At 38.4% G+C, this 16,181-nt stretch overlaps 1 long non-coding RNA gene across 1 annotated transcript; it reads left to right on the top strand.

The window, feature by feature from the left end:
- Nucleotides 1–35: 35 nt before the first annotated feature.
- LOC116407539 lies at nt 36–11,400 on the top strand. Its single transcript, XR_004220397.1, has 3 exons — nt 36–220; nt 4,155–4,245; nt 10,788–11,400. It is a non-coding gene; the product is annotated as an uncharacterized LOC116407539 (long non-coding RNA).
- Nucleotides 11,401–16,181: the final 4,781 nt, after the last annotated feature.

Genomic DNA, 16,181 nt, shown 5'->3' with positions numbered 1-16,181 from the left:
CGCATTCTTCAAATGGCTGGATATATAGATTTTACGTGAGTGCGGTTCTCAGTGCTTACTTGGGGATTCCATGGAGGAGGAGTTCTCTATTAGAGTCTGGGTAGCATTATTTATTTATTGGGACAGGATTAAATGCAGGAGTTTATTAAGTTCTTGCCTGAATACTGGGGCACTTTCTGTTCAGTAAGGCTGTGGATCTATTACGAATTTGTTTGTCTCTGTAAGTGTCTTAATATTAGGGGGTTACTGGAGCCTGCTTATATGTGGAGGGTGGTTGTTGAATTTTTTTGTGTGACCTTGGGTTGATGTGCTGCACGATTTTGAGCTATGGAGAGGAGTTTTGGAGTGTGCTGATGTTTTTGTGGTAGATCATTTGGGGGGGGGGGGGGGGTGGCTGTTTTTTGTGGGGGGAAGGTTTGTGTGCTTAGTCTGTGTTTTTTGGGGGGGGGGGGGGGGGGTTGTTAATTTTCTTGGTGCTGTTTTGCTAGGGTGCATTTTTAAGGTTTTGTTTTTTTTACCCAGAACTTTGAGGGGAGATTGGGTTAGTCCTAGTGTGGGAGGAACAGTGTGTGATGAAATTAGATGAGCTGTACTAGGTTTATGTCTGTGGGGGGCATTTGACTCTAGAGCAGTGTGTAGGGAAACTAGACATATCTATCACATAGTGGGTTGTGGCAGCAGGTGAGGTCTCTAGTTATGGATGGGGTGGTTTGGAGGTGTGTAAGTAAGGCATTTTGTAGTGTTTGTGTCCCTAGTTGTATACCTGACTGTGGGAAAGTGAGGCAGCATGTGTCACCCCTAGGTATGTTTGTGCATTTAGGGCTCAGGTTAGGGACATTTAGAAGCCTATATCTTGTTTCAGAATTGGAATTACACAAAAATTCTACCATAATTTGAAAGTTTGGGTTGTCCTGAAAAAACCCAAAAACAATATATATTGTTTTCCTGGGTAAACTAAAAGTCCCCCAGAGGAAAGGCCCCTAAGTGAAACCATGCAAATGTTCAAAAACTGACTGGCAATACAAGTTCTGCTTTGACCAAAATGGCTGGCCATGAAAGGGTTAAAGAAGGAAAGCTGAAATCACTGGGGAGTTTCAAATGTTAAATAGTTACATAGTTACATAGGGTTGAAAAAAGACCATTGTCCATCAAGTTCAACCCATCCGAGTAAACCCAGCACACAACCTATACTAACCAATCTATACACTCACATACATAAACTATATATATACAACCAGTAATACTAACTGTAGATATTAGTATCACAATAGCCTTGGATATTCTGCTTGTTCAAAAACTCATCCAGGCCCCTCTTAAAGGCAAATAGTGATATAACTGATACCCTAGGCTGGAGCTCCTGTTAGCAGAAAACTGCACTAGCCCAGCCACACCATGGAGAGATCACCTAATTCCATTTGTGGAAGACATTTATATGTGGATGTGCATCCAGATGCATACACATATCAGGTCCTTGGAAAACCATGTGATTTCACAGTACTTAACTATAGAAAGCTCTCCTATGGCTGCTTTAGGGCTGTGACACATGGGGAGATTAGTCACTGCGCAACAAATCTCCCCAAAATGCCATCCCACCGGCGAGAATGTAAATCACCGGTGAGATGGCATACTCGGTGCCGCGATTTGCAGAAGTTGCCTTGAGAGGAAACTTCTGCGACTTCAGCAAATTGTGGAGCCGCGTATGCCATCCCATCGGCGATTTACATTATCGCTGGTGGGATGGCATTTTGGGGAGATTAGGAAATTTGTTGTGACTAACCTTCCCATCTGTCACAGCCCTTAGAAGTGAGGTCTTCTACTGGGCAAGAAGATAGCCAATAACACCTGAAGAACAGCTCATTGGCATATTGGTTCCTTTGTGTATGCAAATTAGGGCTCAGACTCTGCATAATCCTTTATGAACGATTCAGCCGAATCCTAAAAAAGGGGATTCCCAGAAGACATGCGCCAATCATCAGGAGAAGGTGAAGGGCTGAGGTCCAGCACCTAGGGAAGCACCGGACATAAATACAGCCCTGACAAGGGGTAAAGCCATGATTTACTTTATATGGTTCCCCTTCCAGCATGCAAAGGGTATTAACACTATGGCATTCTGTGCTTCTCCCCTCTATGCTCCCTGTCTCCCTCAGTTTCTATTTGAGCTTTTTATCATCCCTGGTGTAAGGTTCTGAGTTCCTATTGTCTATTGTCATAAGCCTTTAATTCTCATACTACTTTTTTTCTCTTCTATGCCATTGTATGCTCTGTTGCTTATTTATTTCCCCTTTTGGCCAATGTGCCATTCAGTACTTTACACCCTGCACTACATCAATGGGCACATTCTATTCCAAAACGTTACTAGTACTTTTTGTTTCAAAACACCAAAACCCGCTGCATGGCCCAAAAGCCTTAGGAATGCCTCACACGATCATCCCCCAGATCATGTCTATGAAGATTTTCATTCATCCAGGTCATGGTATATCTAGTATAAATAAATGTAAAGCAACTGTATGTAAGCAAATGTAAAGCAATCATTGAAGACGTTTCACTACTCATCCGAGTAGCTTCTTCAGTTTATATCTGGGGGATATCTAGTATAAATTATATTAAATGATATTATATATTCTGGATATAAGGCTTCAGAAACAGGGAGCACATTATCCGCAGCATTCTGTAAGATTATTCAGCAAGGAACATCTCATCCCCAAACACAGTGTGAAACTGCTGCACAAGAGAGGGAGACATAGTAGAACCAGTGGTAATGACACAGATAAATATACTACATCTCCCTTCTTTGAAAGAAAGGTAGAGCAAAAGTACAAATGCAAACATTAACAACTATCAGATCACTTTATGTGACTGGTATCTTGGGTCAAAGCAGAATCTACGGTACTGGGTTCGGAAGGTCCTCTATTGGTTCTTGCTGTGGACGTGTTGCAGCTTCTTGGACCTGGTCTCCAAGGGGCAGATTTATCAATATTTAAGTTTAGAGCTTAATACATAAAAAAGTCACCCATGTTCTATTCATTCCTATGGGATTTTTAGAAGCATATTTATTAAATGGTAAACTCTAACTTTCACCCATTGATAAATACACTTAAAAAATCCCATAGGAATGAAGAGAACATGGGTGAGTTTTTATGCATTAAGCGCTAGACTCATATTTTGATAAATCTGCCCCCTTGTGTGTCATTGGTCTAACTGTCCATTTATCACTGGACCAGTGTCTTACTGCATTGGTACTTTGGCCTGAGGTGTCTTCTGATCCTCCTGTTAGCACTTTCCTTGAGATTTTAGCAAAGCCTCACGTCTAATGTACTAATATCAGATATGTAAAGCCAACCATAAAATTATACAAAACCTATTTTTGTATGATTTTCGGACCATGCGTGGGCTCTGAATTATCTTCCAGATAATTTTCTTACCATGGTGATCGGTCGTTTAGTCGACTGGCAAGGTTAGAAAATTTTGGTTGGTAGTAGGGAGAGATGGTGCCTATAGTAGCAGTGGGGGGGATAATACCCTCTGGGAAGGGACTGTGGCTGTGGGATAGCAGGTATAGTAGGGAGAGAACTCTGCATAGGTGCAAATGAGAATATGCACTTGTTCTGGTTGCAAATAAGTTCTTAAATATGTCCAAACTTAAGCATAAGCTTTTGTGGGCGAAGGAAAAGATTTTTACGCAAGGGCATTTTTTTGGCATTGTGTATGTTTTATTCTTTAATATATTTTTCCCATATATAATTTGCTGTGGTGTGTTTAGTGTTTAAGAATAGAAGAAGAAATGGTAGCCCTGCAGATACACTTAGGCAGACAAGACAAGAATTAAGGGGGCTTTATATACACACATATATATATACTATCTATCTATATATATATATAATCAAGTCAAGGAAACCCTGACAGGTTATAGTCAAAAACCCAGTATTTAGGGGGGCATTTTACAGTTTGTGTCAAAGCTGAAAGGAGGAACTAATGTTCTGGCTATTATGTTAGACATCTGATCACTCTAGCCTCTATAGATGACATTTTTGGCTAACAAACTATATTAGAAATATTTTTTTATCTTACTTAGTTTTATTTTTACACTGAACTGTTCCTTTAAAACCTCAACCTGCTGCAAAATACAAGAAACTAACTTCAATGTATTCTCTCAGTGGTACAGAGCAGCAAGTACATTTGCAAACATATTCGCTAAATGGAGGGAAAGATACTGCAGCTGTAAACCGGATTAAAGGAAAAGTAAAGGTAAAACCACAGGGGGGCGCCAAAAAAAAGCTGACTTTTACTGGAAAAAATCTAACCCACCTACAAAAATTCAAATTTGTATACTGGAGTTTGGATATTGGCTTTGTATATTTTTTTTATTACATATAACTCTTAACCAGCTACACAATACAAGAAAATTCCTTCTTCCCACTTTAAAAATGCAACATGCACTTACACTCACTTACATACATTTACACACACATACAGCACACAATTTAGCAGTTCATTTTGCACACTTATATACTCGTATACACACTGTCACACAACTTTTACACATGTATACACAAACTTTTTTTTTTTCATTTTACCACTTAGTCTCTTTTCCCTAAAAACTGTTTATTTTGACAGTGTGACTATTGGATCAGATATTCTGACCACTAATTACCCTGTCATGTGACTTATTTTGTTGTTTCACTGATTTGCACAATTTTTGTGGTTTTTATTGCATTTTTATCCCTGTATTAGTATTCCTGATCTGTTTTTAGCATAGCTTTGCCATGTGTAACTTTGGTGTACAAAATGGTTTTCTGGGAGTCTCTGTATAGTTAGGGGGGGTTACGGCACATAATACGCTGACAGGGGGCTCTGTGTGCAAAAGCTGAGTTGGCAGGCGAGAAATCCATATGCGCTATTTTCATTTTGGGGTCAGTATATATCTATATATCATATTTAGTATATCTATGCATATTGGGCATCAACCTGCTCAGTAGACCTTAGGTGTTCCTATTTGGGATGATTTGCCTTTGTACGCAAGAAATTGTGTGAGATAAATGCGGCAAATTGCAACATTTTTAGGCTATTTTCTGAAATTTCATAAAAACCAATAACTTTAGGAAAGCTTTGCAGATTGGTACTTTGGTGTAGAAAGGACTCTTTACCCTTGTTGGATTTGTCAGAATATGTACTTTCCAAAAATATATGGTTTTCTGGGTTTTTCTGTATAGTTAGGGGGTGTTACGGCACATAATACGCTGACAGGGGTCTCTGTGTGCAAAAGATGAGCTGGCAGGCGAGAAATCCATATGCGCTATTTTTATTTTGGGGTCAGTATATACCACAAACTTTGGTATATCTATGCATATTGGGCATCAAACTGTTCAGTAGACCTTAGGTGTTCCTATTTGGGGTGATTTGCGTTTATCTGATCTTTATCAAGAAATTTTGAGAGATACATGAGGCAAATTGCAACATTTTTATGTGATTATCTGAAATGTCATAAAAATCTGCCAACTTAGAAAGGCTTTATAGCTTGGTACTTTGGAGTACCAAAGCTATAAAAAAAATGTGTATCCATTATAGATTCAGGGGAATGTGTACTTACCAAAAATATATGGCTTTCTGGGGTGAGTGTACTTTTTTGTAGCATTATCCCACATAAAGGATGTAAATGTGTTGATTTTGCAGGAGCTGAAATGATAGATCATATGGGGGTATGTTCCCATTGGGGCCCCTACATGCCACATACAGTGGTGTGAAAAACTATTTGCCCCCTTCCTGATTTCTTATTCTTTTGCATGTTTGTCACACAAAATATTTCTGATCATCAAACACATTTAACTATTAGTCAAAGATAACACAAGTAAACACAAAATGCAGTTTTTAAATGAGGGTTTTTATTATTTAGGGAGAAAAAAAATCCAAACCTACATGGCCCTGTGTGAAAAAGTAATTGCCCCCTGAACCTAATAACTGGTTGGGCCACCCTTAGCAGCAATAACTGCAATCAAGTGTTTGCGATAACTTGCAACGAGTCTTTTACAGCGCTCTGGAGGAATTTTGGCCTCTCATCTTTGCAGAATTGTTGTAATTCAGCTTTATTTGAGGGTTTTCTAGCATGAACCGCCTTTTTAAGGTCATGCCACAACATCTCAATAGGATTCAGGTCAGGACTTTGACTAGGCCACTCCAAAGTCTTCATTTTGTTTTTCTTCAGCCATTCAGAGGTGGATTTGCTGGTTTGTTTTGGGTCATTGTCCTGCTGCAGCACCCAAGAACGTTTCAGCTTGAGTTGACGAACAGATGGCCGGACATTCTCCTTCAGGATTTTTTGGTAGACAGTAGAATTCATGGTTCCATCTATCACAGCAAGCCTTCCAGGTCCTGAAGCAGCAAAACAACCCCAGACCATCACACTACCACCACCATATTTTACTGTTGGTATGATGTTCTTTTTCTGAAATGCTGTGTTACTTTTACGCCAGATGTAACGGGACACGCACCTTCCAAAAAGTTCAACTTTTGTCTCGTCGGTCCACAAGATATTTTCCCAAAAGTCTTGGCAATCATTGAGATGTTTTTCAGCAAAATTGAGACGAGCCATAATGTTCTTTTTGCTTAAAAGTGGTTTGCGCCTTGGAAATCTGCCATGCAGGCCGTTTTTGCCCAGTCTCTTTCTTATGGTGGAGTCGTGAACACTGACCTTAATTGAGGCAAGTGAGGCCTGCAGTTCTTTAGATGTTGTCCTGGAGTCTTTTGTGGCCCCTCGGATGAGTTGTCTCTGCGCTCTTGGGGTAATTTTGGTCGGCCGGCCACTCCTGGGAAGGTTCACCACTGTTCCATGTTTTTGCCATTTGTGGATAATGGCTCTCACTGTGGTTCGCTGGAGTCCCAAAGCTTTAGAAATGGCTTTATAACCTTTACCAGACTGATAGATCTCAATTACTTTTGTTCTCATTTGTTCCTGAATTTCTTTGGATCTTGGCATGATGTCTAGCTTTTGAGGTGCTTTTGGTCTACTTCTCTGTGTCAGGTAGCTCCTATTTAAGTGATTTCTTGATTGAAACAGGTGTGGCAGTAATCAGGCCTGGGGGTGACTACAGAAATTGATATTGAAATTGAAAATTGAAATTGATAAACCACAGTTAAGTTATTTTTTAACAAGGGGGGCAATCACTTTTTCACACAGGGCCATGTAGATTTGGAGTTTTTTTTCTCTCTTAATAACGTAAACCTTCATTTAAAAACTGCATTTTGTGTTCAATTATGTTATCTTTGACTAATAGTTAACGGTTTTTGATGAGCAGAAACATTTAAGTGTGACAAACATGCAAAAGAATAAGAAATCAGGAAGGGGGCAAATAGTTTTTCACACCACTGTACTTAGGTAAACCTATACATATTAGGCATCAAACTGTTCAGTAGACCCCTGGCGTTCAAATTTAGGATGTTTTATCTTGGTACCTAATGCTATGTGGGAGGTAAGATGCTGCAAACTGGAAGCTTTGAGGAGATTTTTGGAAATGTTATCAAATTTGCCAACTTTAGGAATGCTTTAAAGCTTGGTACTTCAGAGTAGAAAGACACGGGTACCCATTTTAGATTTGGGGGAACGTGTACAGGGAAAATGATAGATAATATGGGGGTATGTTCACATTGGGGCCCCTACATTCCACATACTTAGGTAAACCTATACATATTGGGCAGCAAATTGTTCAGTGGACCCCTGGTGTTCATATTTAGGGTGTTTTATTTGGTTACTTTATGACCTGTAGGAGATAAGATACTATAGACGATATATAGACTATAGCGATTTTTAACAATTTCACAAATTTTGCTAAAAACCAATAACTTTAGGAAAGCATTGCGACTTGATAGTTTGGAGTAGACAGACAGTTGTGCCTATTCTGTATTCCCCAGAATCTGTTCTTTTCAAAAATGTACAATTTCCTGGGATAAACATTCTAAGCATGTCTGTGGAATTTTTGGCCTTGAAATCTAAAGTATGCAGCTTTCTGGAGCAGTGCTTTGGAAATTTGTTTACTGCAGGTAGCTTTTGACCTATACATCTCCATAAAACTATATATATATAAAATAATTTTTGTTTCTAGTATGTGTGTTTATATTATGGAATTTTTTTTTTTTTTTTCATTTTTAGACATTTAGAAGCTTATATCTTCTATATACTATATTTTGAAAGCTTAGGTTGTCCTGAAAAAATGATACATTGTTTTCCTGGGTAAACTAAAATTCCCCCCTGAGGAAAGGCCCCTAAAGTGAAACCACTTTCACTGTTCAAAAAAATGTTCAAAAACTGTCTGGCAATACAAGTTCCGCTATGACCAAAACGGTTGGCAGTGAAAGGGTTAAATCTGCAAACAGCATAGACACACAAAGACTCTTATTCAGCACACATTTCATCAAGAATACAGGGTCACACAGACAGAACTGTCTCTGATAAAAGTTCTGCTTTGTTTGAGCTGAGCTCAGGAGAGAAAATTAGGGAAAAAAAATTGAAGCAGACAGCTAGAGCTGAGTTTCTATGGGAAGCAGCAATGCCATCTCTTTACTGGCTGCTAGACTGGGGGCGTGTTTAGTAATCTGAGTTTAGAACAACTGAGCATGTCTGGCAAGCCAGAAATCAAAGCAAATTCCCAAGGGGGGGGAGGGGGCATGAGTGGGTTACTGGAGGAGAAGGAAATCTAAGTGATTAAGGGGATGCTGCAGCCTTACTATTGACCTCTGGACAACCAGTGTGGCAGGTATTGAAAGATTTCAAAGAGTCTGTTCACTGATTACATTTTTGTGTGTGGGGTTTACCTGTCCTTTAAATTATTTGCCTTGCCCTTCTGCCTCTTTCCGGCTTTTGAATGGGGATAATTTACTCTGGCAGCCAAAAACTATTGCTCTGTGAGGCTACAATTGTATTTTAAATGTTATTTTGTTAGTTATCTTTGAAGATCTATGAAGGCCCTCCTATTTATATCCTTGTCTTTCATTCAAACCACTGCTTGGTTGCAAAGTTAAATAATACCTTTGCAATCAAATTAGTAGCTTCAGCAGTAAACAAAAAGCTAAGTAACTTAAATACCATAACATCATATTGAAAGTTAAGTTAAAGGTGAGCAACCACTTTAATTAAGATTTTTTTAAAATAACTTCACAGTTGAAAGCATTATATCATACGGGACCAGGTTACTCAGACTATAATGGGTAATCTCTACCTTGCGTATACATTTTAGGAGGTTGGATTTGTTAGGTATGGGTCAGGCCACTAAGTGCTGCCAGTGTACTGTATAATGCTTTCCTTATGCCTCTTACTGGGTACTCCATTTTGAGCACTGGATGAGCCCAGAGTAATAGAGTCCCAAAAAGGGCAGTTAAGCTGGTAAAGAAAGTCTCGGTTATGAAGAAAAGTTGGCGTTGTTTACACTGGAGAAGAGGTGCTTAAGGGGAGATATGATAACTATGTATAGATATATAAGGGTACCTCTAGAATAATCTCTCTAATGTTTTATTTACCATTAGGACCTTCCATCAGACACAAGGGCATGAATTATGATTTGAAGAAAGGAGATTCCATCTTCATATTGGAAATAGTTTTTTTTCAATGAGGGTGGTGAAGTTGTGAAATCCTCTTCCTGAATCAATTGTACTAGCTGATACTTTAGATAGCTTTAAAGGATAAGTAACACCAAAAAATGAAAGTGTATAAAAGTAATTACAATATAATGTACTGTTGCCCTGAATTGCTACAACTGGTGTGTTTGCCTCAGAAAGACTAGTAAGTAAGCTGCTATGTAGCCATGGGGGCAGCCATTCAAAGGAGAAAAGGCACAGGTTTCTTTGCAGATAACAGATAAATCCCCATTATATGGGGCTTATCTACTAGTTATCTGCTATGTAACCTGTGCCTTTTTTCCAGCTTGAATGGCTGCCCCCATGGCTACACAGCAGCTTATTTATATTGTAGCTTTTCTGTAGCAAAAACACCAGTTTTTTGCAGGGCAACAGCACATTATATTTTAATTACTTTAAAACACTTTAATTTTTTGATGTTACTGTTCCTTTAAGAAGCAGCTTTTTAGCAAGCAATAAACTACAGGGTTTATGAAAACAGCTCTTAGTACTAAGTTGATAGAGGGACTCCTATTGCAATCTTGAAGGAGGGTGAAGGGTTTGCAGTTATAAATAATGTATCAACATATGAAATTAGTCCAAGACCAGGCAACAAGTTATTTCCTGTTTTATATATATATATATATATATATATAATGTATCGCTTGTAATGCAAGGACATTGTTAAACTGAAATCCTAAAATAGCACTAACCACTTAAGGGGGGCCCGATTCTGCAGGTGAGCTGTGCCTGATCAAATTTTTTCAGTTACAGTTCCCCCTGTTGTTTCTTATGGTAACAGATATACAACCCAAACTATATGAATAATAAAGAATTGCACAAAAATATATGTAAAATACTGTGAGTGATAATAGAAGGTAATTTGGAATAAATGAAACCCTTTAACATTTACTTTCTTGTGGATAAAAATGAATGGAAGTAGAGCAAGAAAAGCAACAAACAAGGCTGTGAGGCAGGCAGTATTTACACAGCCCTATGATGATGATAACAACAATCATGTACAAGAGTGAAAGATTCCACTGAACCACCCACTAATACCTTTGAAACATGTTGATGGATATAACCAAGAAAAGATAGACTGTTCAGTGTGGTTTGTGAGAAAACACTTTAATTTGCTTAAGTATTTGTCAACTGCCTCTTCTAAATTGTATGTTTTGTCAATGCAGTTACAACATGCTGTCATGTTTATGGTACATAATCGGTGCTGCAAAACTTCTTTCTTCAACTGCTAAAGTTCATTGCTATCTTAAATGTGTCTTCATATTCATTGATAACATCAAGCAACTGTGAAAATTTTGACATCACTATCCTATGGGACATCAAACAGTGCTTTAGCACTACCTTTGCTGGCATCCCATCTACCGTAATTGGAAGGTGTGCAGGGACATAAGTAAGTTTGAGATCTGCTGCTTCCATCTACCAGGTGGCAGGAATTAGCCTTGCAATCATACATATACCTCAAACCTGCAGGCTTCTTTTTCACAAACAAAACAGAGGAAGCATTCATTTTCCATTTTTTTTTTTGAGAAAAGGATTAAATTTTAACTCATGTCACAAATGCCACTCCACCAAATTCATCAGGGGAAGCAGTTTATTTACTGGTGCCTGCTACACTAAGAGGGATTAGAGTGGCATTATACTGGAACCTGATGTTGATGCAGTTCTTCCCACCACAGCTGGAAAGCCTTGACAACATGCTGTTTGACAAGGACCCAATCTCCTGGAGCAAGGGTATACATTTCTGGAATATCTGCTGGATCTGGCAATAAAGAATACACTTGAGAATGCAGTGTGGTCACTTTGTGTAACTGAGTCATACTTCTATAGTTCATACAGAGCAGATCAGCAGAAGGAAAGTATTGGGCTATAAGTGTGGGTCTCTCCAAGAGTATCTTATGTGGTTTAAGCTTAGTTTTTCATTTTAAGTGTGCCTAGTAGACATAAGTTGCAACAGGCCAATCAAGTTTTGTTTGGGTATATTTTTAATTACATGATTAACTTTTCAACTTTTCCACTAGTTGTGGGATGGTATGGCATATAAAGGCTTTGTTGTATACAAATATCTTTGTAGATTAATTGCATTACTTGTATTGTAAAATGTGTACCTTGATCTGTGGACAATACCTTAAGCTCTTTAGCTGTAGCTTTTGCCAAACCTTTAAGCACTGGCTGTCGGGTAGGTCTTGGTGGTGCGGGTTCACACCATTAGTCTGGAGCCCCATGGCTAGGTATCAAGCAGGTTAGGAGTTACAGGTTACCAGGAAACAGGAACAAGGAATCTTCAGCACAGAATTTTACTAGAAGCTCAAGATGCAGGAATACAGATGACCAAGTACTCGGGAACAGCACTTCGATAACAAGGTCAGCAACAACACAGGATACTAATTCAGAAACAACCCACAAATGATACTAATTCAGAAACAACCCAGAAATGATTGGTCCTAAAAGGCTGTTAAAACAGAACTAGAGGAAACAGGTAGATTCTTCTGCAACAAAAGTTATAAAGGTTATCACTGTGCTGTACCTTAAAGGAGAAGGAAAGGTTAAAACTAAGTAAGCCTTATTAGAAAGGTTGAATTAAATACAGCCATAAACAGTACTGCTGCTCTGAATACTTTGTGAAAAGAAACACTGCATTCCTTTTCTTCTGTTCCGTATACAGTGGATATAAAAAGTCTACACACCCCTGGTAAAATGTCAGGTTCCTGTGCTGTACAAAAATGAGACAAAGATAAATCATTTCAGAACTTTTTCCACCTTTAATGTGAACTATAAACTACCTGTTAATTGAAAAACAAACTGAAAAAAACTAAAATAATGTGGTTGCATAACTGTACACACCCTCTTCTAACTAGGGATGTATGTATGTATGTATGTATAACTTTATTTATAAAGCGCCACAAGGGTACGCAGCACTGTACAGTCATACAAAATTACACACAGGGAGGACAAGTGATATAATAAATAAATACAATAAATATATATATATATATGCACAGGGAATAAGTGACATGTGGTATGAGACACAGTAGGAAGGAGGTCCCTGCCCTGTAGAGCTTACAATCTAAGTGTAGGCTTAGAGAATTAAGCAATCACATTCAAAATCATGTTAAATAGGAGTCAACATACACCTGTCATAATTTAAAGTGCTCCTGATTAACCCCAAATAAAGTTCAGATGCTCTAGTTGGTCTTTCCTGACATTTTTTTCGCATGCCACAGCAAAAGCCATGGTCCCCAGAGAGCTTCCAAAGCATCAGAGGGATCTCATTGTTAAAAGATATCAGTCAGGAGAAGGGTACAAAAGAATTTCCAAGTCATTAGATATACCATGGAACACAGTGAAGACAGTCATCATCAAGTGGAGAAAATATGGCACAACAGTGACATTACCAAGAACTGGACGTCCCTCCAAAATTGATTAAAAGACGAGAAGAAAACTGGTCAGGGAGGCTACCAAGAGGCCTACACCAACATTAAAGGAGCTGCAGGAATATCTGGCAAGTACTGGCTGTGTGGTACATGTGACAACAATCTCCCGTATTCTTCATATGTCTCAGCTATGGGGTAGAGTGGCAAGACAACAGCCTTTTCTTACGAAGAAAAACATCCAAGCCAGGCTACATTTTGCAAAAACACATTTGAAGTCTCCCAAAAGCATGTGGGAAAAGGTGTTATGGTCTGATGAAACCAAGGTTGAACTTTTTGGCCATAATTCCAAAAAATGTTTGGCGCAAAAACAATACTGCACATCACCAAAAGAACACCATACCCACAGTGAAGCTTGGTGGTGGCAGCATCATGCTTTGGGGCTGTTTTTCTTCAGCTGGAACTGGGGCCTTAGTTAAGATAGAGGGAATTATAAACCGTTCCAAATACCAGTCAATACTGGCACAAAACCTTCAGGCTTCTGCTAGAAAGCGGAACATGAGGAGGAACTTCATCTTTCAGCATGACAACGACCCAAAGCATACATCCAAATCAACAAAGGAATAGCTTCACCGTAAGAAAATTAAAGTTTTGGAATGGCCCAGCCAGAGCGCAGACCTGAATCCGATTGAAAATCTGTGGGGTGATTTGAAGAGGGCTGTGCACAGGAGATGCCCTCGCAATCTGACAGATTTGGAGTGTTTCTGCAAAGAAGAGTGGGCAAATCTTGCAAAGTCAAAATGTGCCATGCTGATAGACTCATACCCAAAAAGACTGAGTGCTGTAATAAAATCAAAAGGTGCTTCTAGAAAGTATTAGTTTATGCAACCACATTATTTTAGTTTTTTTGGTTTTCTCCCTTCCACCTAACAGATTTCAGTTTGTTTTTCAATTGAGTGGTACAGTTTATAGGTTACATTAAATGTGGAAAAAGTTCTGAAATGATTTATCTTTGTCTCATTTTTGTGCAGCACAGGAACCTGACTTTTATCAGGGGTGTGTAGACTTTTTATAAAAACTGTACATGAGCTTCTGTGACTTCCTTCTCTTAGCAAAAATCTTTAGGGCACGGCACGAGACAGCGCAGCTTGCTCCTCTCCCTTCTCCCTCCTTCTCCCACTTCCCCCCGGAAGTGATGTCAGACCAAGCAAAAATTGCAGCTGCTATCTGCTTATCTAGGGCTGTTTCTTCGGTATGTTAAAGCATCCTGCAGAATAAATATAGCGTTCTAGCTTGCACTATTGTAGCTAATCTATTGCCAATAAACTGCCTCAGTAGCTTTCCTTCTCCTTTAATGCAATGACATCAGAAGGCCTTGTGTATACCTTTTACTTAATGACAGAAATTGCAGATGGAAGCAATATAACTTGAAATAGCTGAGAAAACATAACCATGAAGAGAGTCAGTATATAATAAAATGACATGAAAGTACCAAACAATGTGAAAAGTTTGTATCCAATAATATAGTAGCTTAGTGGTCTATGGGAGAGATCAACAGGAAGGTATAGAAACAAAACATGTCAGTTACTTTCAAGTGTCATGTATTCAGGTTTATAGCAGTTTTTTTAGCACATTTATAGTGTTCATTTATGTGTGTTCTGCTGCCATGTTTCCAACATTTCCATATTCCCACTATCCCTCAGAAGGCATCTCCCATAGCTTGCCCTGAGTAAGCAAGTTCCCACTGTGGAACATAGAACACTATTTCATTTCATTTTCTGCAATCACCTATATGGGCGACGAGGTATAGGTCCTAGACCTTTGATAAATAGATTCCTTTCCTCTTGGGAAGGCTCTAAGGCTTTAGCAAGGCCCTGAAGGCTCTAGCAAGAGTCTTACTTACTTTACTCCCCATCCATCCTCCTCAGTGATCCCTTAAAGTCCCAGACTGTCTTGGGGTAACATGCGATACCTTATAATAACTGTTTGGGGAAACAACCACTTCTGCCTATTGTTCCCACGCATATGCACTGTTATAATGGACATATGGTTAGGGCAATAACATTGCAAAATATAGAATCCATGACTATGCACCAGCATCATATAAAAAGGCAATCTTTATTCTGAATGTCCTACCAGTGATTTATGGTACAAAACATTAAAACACTCTCGCCCCCACCTATTTATACAATGCACACAATAATATAATCATCTCCTTAAAGGTCCCGAGCAATCCATGTGTGCCGTAACCCCCAGGTGTATCAACATTCAATAGTACTAGTCACTCAGTTATCATAATAGGCAAAGCCAAATTGAAAGATGTTAAAAGGATTACAAATATATACTTTTTGATGAATCTGCCTAAACAATTTCCAAGAGAATCTTGAGCCACATTAGCACTTAAGGTCCAATGGCCTAACCTTTGTGCACTATTGGCCTCCTATTTATGCTTGTATTAAATCCACTCACTTAGTTTCTAAATTATACAAGGCAGGGCTCTATCTGGCACATCAACTCTGTAATTAATTACAATACTTGTCCTCCCTATGTGTAGTTTGATATCCTGCAAAATTATATGTAGCTGTGTATCCTAGCAATGCTTTATAAATAAAGATTTTTATTTTGGTGCCCATACACACCACATGTTTAGGTAAACCTATGCACAAATCAGATGTTATTTTAAACAAAAAACAAAACATTTAAGAAAAGCTTTGTAAGTGGGTAGTTTGGAGAAGAAATACATATTAACCCATTTTGGATTTTTCAGAATGTGTTTTTTTTTTCCTGAAAAAATTGTATAGTTTTCCTAGGTAATCTCCCCCCACCAGAAATGCCCCTAAAGTGAAAATGTTCAAAAATGGTCTTACAGTTTGCATTACTAAAGTACAAAATCCTTCTGTAAGGGTTAAAAAATATGGAACTCTGTAGATCTGAAAATCAACCAAAAATATTTTCATTTTTCTGATAAAAATTAAAATGTATTATTGTAAAATGTGATGTACTGTTTGAAAAGGTACTAGAAAAGCTCTGATTCTGAAAGATATGTGGATGTGTTAAGTTCAAATCATTTTGAATAATTTTTAAAGGGCTTCATAGTTTTAATTAAAAATACAATTTTTCTGCACACTGGGTTTAAATATATCACCGCATGAATTTTTATTCATGTTTGATGTATTTATATATTAGGGATGC

The sequence above is a fragment of the Xenopus tropicalis genome, chromosome 9, assembly GCF_000004195.4.
Source record: "Xenopus tropicalis strain Nigerian chromosome 9, UCB_Xtro_10.0, whole genome shotgun sequence".
NCBI lineage: Eukaryota > Metazoa > Chordata > Amphibia > Anura > Pipidae > Xenopus > Xenopus tropicalis.
Note: the sequence above shows the minus strand (reverse complement) of the source record. Positions and strands in the feature narration are given on the sequence as shown.